The sequence below is a fragment of the Panthera uncia genome (assembly GCF_023721935.1).
Source record: "Panthera uncia isolate 11264 chromosome B2 unlocalized genomic scaffold, Puncia_PCG_1.0 HiC_scaffold_24, whole genome shotgun sequence".
Classification (NCBI taxonomy): Eukaryota; Metazoa; Chordata; class Mammalia; order Carnivora; family Felidae; genus Panthera; species Panthera uncia.
In genome coordinates this window covers 103,082,601-103,088,600 of record NW_026057580.1, presented here as the reverse complement: position 1 = coordinate 103,088,600, position 6,000 = coordinate 103,082,601, and the positions used below count along the sequence as shown (strand labels likewise).

Below are 6,000 nucleotides of genomic sequence, written 5' to 3'. Positions count from 1 at the left end.
TTCAGGGCAACTCATTGCTGCTTCCTTCTGAGAATTAAACTTCTGGAGATGCGCGTCTTGATTCTGGATCCGTGCACAGCAAGAGCTCAACTGGAAAAGAGAGACTGAAATAAATGAGCGGACTTCGGAGAGGACAAGCCTGATCCCACGAGCCAGGGAGAGCCACCGGGCCAGCGCCAGGCGGGGGCGACGCGGGGAGACGCTCGCCAGCACGCTGAAGAGAGGACGACCGGCGGAGGGCGGGAGGCCGCAGGCGGCGCGCTGGCTGCTGGCGGCGGGGCGGACTGAAGCCCCCAGTCCTCGGCCCCCGCGCAAGCGACGCCGGGAAATGCCCACATCCGGGAAACCTGCGGCGGAGTGCGGCGGCGGCGACACCACCGAGTGGAAGGCAAAATGGCGGCGGCGGCGGTGGACTGGTGCTGAGGGGAGAGCCAGGTCCCCGCGACCCCCGCGACGGGCCGCGCTGGCCCGAGGCAGCCCCCCGGCGTCTGTCCCCGCCCTGCACCACCAGGGATATTTGGGGTCCTTGGGACGGGCTCCGGCCGCCTGGGCGCCAGCCCTCGGGCCCGTGGCCGCTGTCCAGGAGCCTCGCTTTCCCCTGCAGGTAGGTCTGGGGCTGGCGTAGCGGGTGGGGCGCACTCCTTCCTCCCGAGCCCGAGTTGGCGGGGCGGTGGCCGCCGGGGCCCACGCCCAGTCCTGCTGGCGGGGGTCCAGGGGCCGCTGCGGACGAGCGGGCCGGCCCGGCCCGGTGCGGGCCTGACTTGGCTGGTTGCATGGACCTGAGCTGAGCCCTGCCCTGGGGAAGCGAGGGTTGGCCGCGCCCGGGGCTGGCGGAAGAGCCGCAGGCACTGCGGCCTTGGAAGTGCAGGTTAGGTTGGGGAGAGCCTGATTTGCTGGAGGCCTTAGGCGGACTGTGTCTCCCTCTTCCACCCCTATCCCCAGCACGGACTGGTCAGTGTTTAGGAAGGAAAGAAAGTGAAAGGTGGTTCTGAAACAAAATTGCAGTGAAAGAGCTGCGGTTCTTTGCATCCCAGAGGGACTCGATCCTGGATATACCTTGAAGAAAGCCCGGGAATTTCTGTCTCCAGTCCACTGTAATGTTAGCTTGCGGTTCATAGTTGGAAGGGGTAGGAGGGATGGAGAGATCTTTATGGAGTAGGAATGTGTGCATAAATAAAATGAAGGAAAGAAAATACAAGGAACGCTGTTTGTTGTAACTTCAAAAAGAACTTGGAGCGCAAAGAATGGCTCTCAGGTGATTTGAATTAACCCCTTTCTCTGACTTTGCCAGTTGAAAGTTTTCCAGGGGGTCAGAGTTTAATGTTTGTCGACCCATATGGTAATATGACTAAAAATATATATTATTTTGTAGATGTTATTCCTAAAGCTGGTGAGACATAAGTAGACAAATATAGTCTCACACACAACTACGTGTCATTCACCCGGAATCATGAAGCTTGTCGGGCCTTTATGGATTATTTATTTAAGATTAAAATTCTTTATCAGATTTCCTTCATGAGGAAGAAAAGGCAGGACATTATAATTGGAATGAATGTTCTCTGCTAAGATAGTTACATTTGTGATTTAAGTAAAGTTATTTCTTTCCTTTAATAAGCTGATAGGTAAAATGAGCTAGTTGATTCCCTAAGGCAGTGGAGGAATTTGACTGATTTCACACTAAAAGAAGTAGCATTGTGTTCCTCTGATCAGCTGCTACTGCCAGAAACTAGATCAAGGCCCTAGCTGGGGAAGGCGCATTCTTTCTATGTCTGACTATTCATTGACTACCCCCTGCCACTTTCCAAAAGCAAATAAAACATGCTTTTACTTTTTTTTTTTTTTTTTTTTTGTATGATCTGTGTTTTCTTCTGTAGGTTGCGTTTTTGTTTTTAATGCTAGTCCTTGTTATTCTATATAAATATAGCCTTGGAACAGATCCAACTATGGTTAGTTTTCATTCTAGATGTTGTATTTAGATTAGTGGCTTTTTGTAGACCATAAAGTTATGTAGTCACTGAACAACACTTTTATCAAGTAGAAATGGCAGTCATTTTTCAGCATAAGATAAAATATAGTGATAGTTTTCACTTTTGATCAGCTAATTTATAGAATGCAAAGTGAAGAAAATGTCTTCAGTATAAGAGAATCTTAAATATTGCTGTCTAAACAACTGAGACTATATGCTGCTAAGAAAGAAAGTACATATTACTGTTGCTGTTGTCAGAACTGACTCTGTCAAAGCATTGAGACAGGCCATCTTTTTTATAAACCTAATTCAACCCAAGGTAACACTTTGAAGTGTTATTATGTAATGGTACCTGGTTTTTCCCTAAGTTGGACAAAATATCAACAATATTTGTTTGGGTTTGCTGACATTTAGATGAAGATCTAAAGTTTCAAAGAAATGGAGGTTTTGTCTGTTCACTCTAGCTGATTTAAATGTTCCTTAAAAGAATGAGTGAGTCATGATCCCTGCCCTTAGGAAACTCAAGATGCAGGTTCTGATGAAAAGAGCTCTGAGACAGTTCAGGATGTGTGGATTCCATTTCTAGCGTGACCTCCAGCTGGCTGCATGAACTTGGGCCAGTTTATCTCTCTGGATGCATTTCCTTACCTGGAGTATATATGTTGAGGTATATATTTTTATATATATTGTATTTTATTCTGTGTGATATTTTATTCTCTGTGAATCTGTGATCTAATAGGAAAAATAAGACAAGTACAGGACTAGGACAAAAACATGTTTTATTTGACCATGCAAAGTTCAGGGAAGGATAAGAAATGGGCAGTTTAATGAAATCTTTGTGAAGAAGTCATTTGGTACCTTAAAGGTTGGGTATAATTTCAACAAGAAGAAATATGGCAGGGGCTCTCCCAAAAAGAATAAACAGTATAAGTAAGGACATGAAAGTAGAAAAGAAAAGGTGACAAGTTACCTGCTCTCAGGTAATTTGGCTTGGTTAGAGTATGATATGCTAGGGAGAGTCTAGGTAAGATAGTGGAAAGAGAGAAGATAACTGACATTTATTGAGTTGGGAATTTATTCTAAACATTTAACATGCACAGTTGACCCTTGAACAATACAGGTTTGAAGTATGTGGGTCCACTTACACACAGATTTTTTTCAACAAATTATATTGGAAAACTTTTTGGAGATTTGCAACAATTTGAAAAAACTCACAGATGAACTTTATAACCTAGAAATACTGAAAAAAACTAAGAAAAAGCTAGGTAAGAATACAGAGTATAATACTTATACAAAATAAGTGTTAATTGTGTTTACGTTATTAGGTGTCTGGTCAACAGTAGGCTATTAGTAGTTAAGTTTGGGGGGAGTCAAAAGTTGTATTCAGATTTTAGACTGCATAGGGGGTTGCTGCACCTAACCCCCTGTGTTGTTCAAGAGTCAACTGGATTAAACTGTATTTTGAGCATTACATAGTGCTCAAAATAATTCTATTAGATAGGACCATTATTGCCCACATTTGAAGATGCAGAAACTGAGACATGGCTTGCCAAGAGCACACAGTTAGTGGTAGAACTGGGATTTGTACCCTGCAGTTTGACTCCAATTGTCTTTTTTTTTTTTCCTTTCCTTTCCTTTTTTTTTTTTTTTTTTTTTTTTTTTTGAAAGGGAGTGGTAGGGTGGGAGGGGGGAGGGGCTGGGGGGGGGCAGCAAGAGAGAGAGAGAGAGAGAGAGAGAGAGAGAGAGAGAGAGAGAGAATCCCAAGCAGACTCCACACTCAGCACCAAGCTTGATGTAGAGCTTGATCCCAGGACTGTGGCATCACGACATGAGCTGAACTCGAGTCTGACACTCAACCCACTAAGCCTCCCAGGCACCCCTCCATTGCTTTTTAATCACTAAGTTAAAGGAATCATTGAAGTTCTGGAGTAAGGAATTGACATGATAAGAACTATTTATTAGATTAATCTGGCACCAGTGTAACATGAGTTAGTGGTAAGCTATTTTGCCTTGAAGAGTTCTTTTAAAAATTCTCTTTACCAGGGCACCTGGGTAGCTCAGTTAAGTGTCCAACTCTTGATTTCAGCTCAGGTCATGATCTCACAGTGTGTGAGTTTGAGCTCCTCATTGGGCTTTGCACTATCAGAACTTGGGATTCTCGCTCTCTCCCTCTCTCTCTGCCCCTCCCCCACTCACACTGTCTTTTTCTCTCTCTCAAAATAAATAAACTTAAAAAAATTCTCTTTACCAGGGGCTCTTGGGTGGCTCAGTCGGTTAAGCGTCCGACTTCGACTCAGGTCCTGATCTCACGGTTTGTGAGTTCGAGCCCTACATCAGGCTCTGTGCTGACGGCTCAGAGCCTGGAGCCTGCTTCGGATTCTGTGTCTCCTTCTCTCTCTGCCCCTCCCCCAACTTGTGCTCTGTCTCTCTCTGTCTCTTAAAAATAAATAAATGTAAAAAAAAAAATTTTTTTTTTAAATTCTCTTTACCGATTATTAATCTGAATTTTCACATTTGCTATTAGCAAAGATTACTAAGATTTGTTAATGCCAGTGTTGACCATACCTTGTTTGGAAGAATTGTAAATTAATATACCTTTGTGGAAGGCAATTTGACACTGTCAGGATTTTATTTTATTTTTTGGCATATCTTTTCCTTTATTTTTTTTCCTTTTTAAAAAATTTTATTTCAGGAGCGCCTGGGTGGCTCATTCGGTTAAGCGTCCAACTCTGGATTTTGGCTCAGGTCATGATTTCATGGTTAGTGGGTTCAAGCCCCTGCATCCAGCTCTGTGCTGACAGTGCAGAGGCTGCTTGGGATTCTCTCTCTTCCTCTCTGCCCTTCCTCTACTCGTGTGCGCATGCATACGTGCTCTCTCTCCCTCTCTCAACTCCCTCAGTTGAGTTTAATTCTCAACTCCAGTATCATTAACATACGGTGTTATGTTATAGATATACAATATAGTGATTCAAAAATGCCATACAGCACCCAGTGCTCATCACAGCAAGTGCACTCCTTAATCCCCGTTGGTTGTTTTACCCACCTCCCCTCTGGTAACTATCAGTTTGTTTTCTATGGTGAAGAGTCTGTTTCTTGGTTTGTCTCACCCTTTTTTTGTTCCTTTTGCTTATTTGTTTTAGTTTCTTAAATTCCACATATAAGTGAAATATGGTATTTGTCTTTCTCTGGTGGACTTATTTCACTTAGCATTATACTGTCTAGCTACATTCATGTCCTTTTAAATTCAAGATTTCAGGGGCGCCTGGGTGGCTCAGTTGGTTAAGCGGCCGACTTCAGCTCAGGTCATGATCTCGCGGTCCGTGAGTTCGAGCCCCGCGTCGGGCTCTGTGCTGACAGCTTAGAGTCTGGAGCCTGTTTCAGATTCTGTGTCTCCCTCTCTCTGACCCTCCCGCATTCATGCTCTGTCTCCCTCTGTCTCGATAATAAATAAACGTTAAAAAAAAAAAAAATCTTTAAATTCAAGATTTCATTCTTTTTTATGGCTGTGTAATATTCCTGTGATAAAGATATGAACCACATCTTTATCGATGCATCTATTGATGGACAGTTGATGGACACTTGAGCTGCTTCCAATTTGGCTATTGTAAATAATACTACTATAAACATAGGAGTGCATGTATCCCTTTGAATTAGTGTTTTTATATTTCTGAGGTAAATACCCAGTGGTGCATTTACTTGATCTAAGGGTAGTTCTATTTTTAACTTTTTGAGGAACTGTTCTCTAGAGTAGCTGCACCAGTTTGCATTCCCACCAACAGTGCAAGAGGGTTCCTTTTTCTCCACATCCTTGCCAACGCTTGTTGTTGATTATATTTTTGGTTTTACTATTTATGTATGTATGTATGTATGTATGTATTTATTTATTTATTTATTTATGAAAGTGTGTGTGGAGGAAGGACAGAGGGAGGAGAAAATCTTAAGCAGGCTTCATGCCCAGTGCAGAGCCCAACTTGGGGCTTGATCTCACAAATGTGAGATCGTGACCTGAGCTGAAAGCAAGAGTCGGACACTTA

The 6,000-nt window shown here is 43.6% G+C and overlaps 1 protein-coding gene across 1 annotated transcript in view; it reads left to right on the top strand.

Annotated features, from left to right (window-relative positions):
- Window positions 1-534: 534 nt before the first annotated feature.
- LATS1 (large tumor suppressor kinase 1) overlaps window positions 535-6,000 on the top strand; it is a 53,245-nt gene continuing 47,779 nt past the window's right edge. The window contains exon 1 of the mRNA XM_049653037.1: window positions 535-604. The gene's annotated coding sequence lies outside the window, so the exon portion shown is untranslated. The remainder of the gene's footprint in view (window positions 605-6,000) is intronic.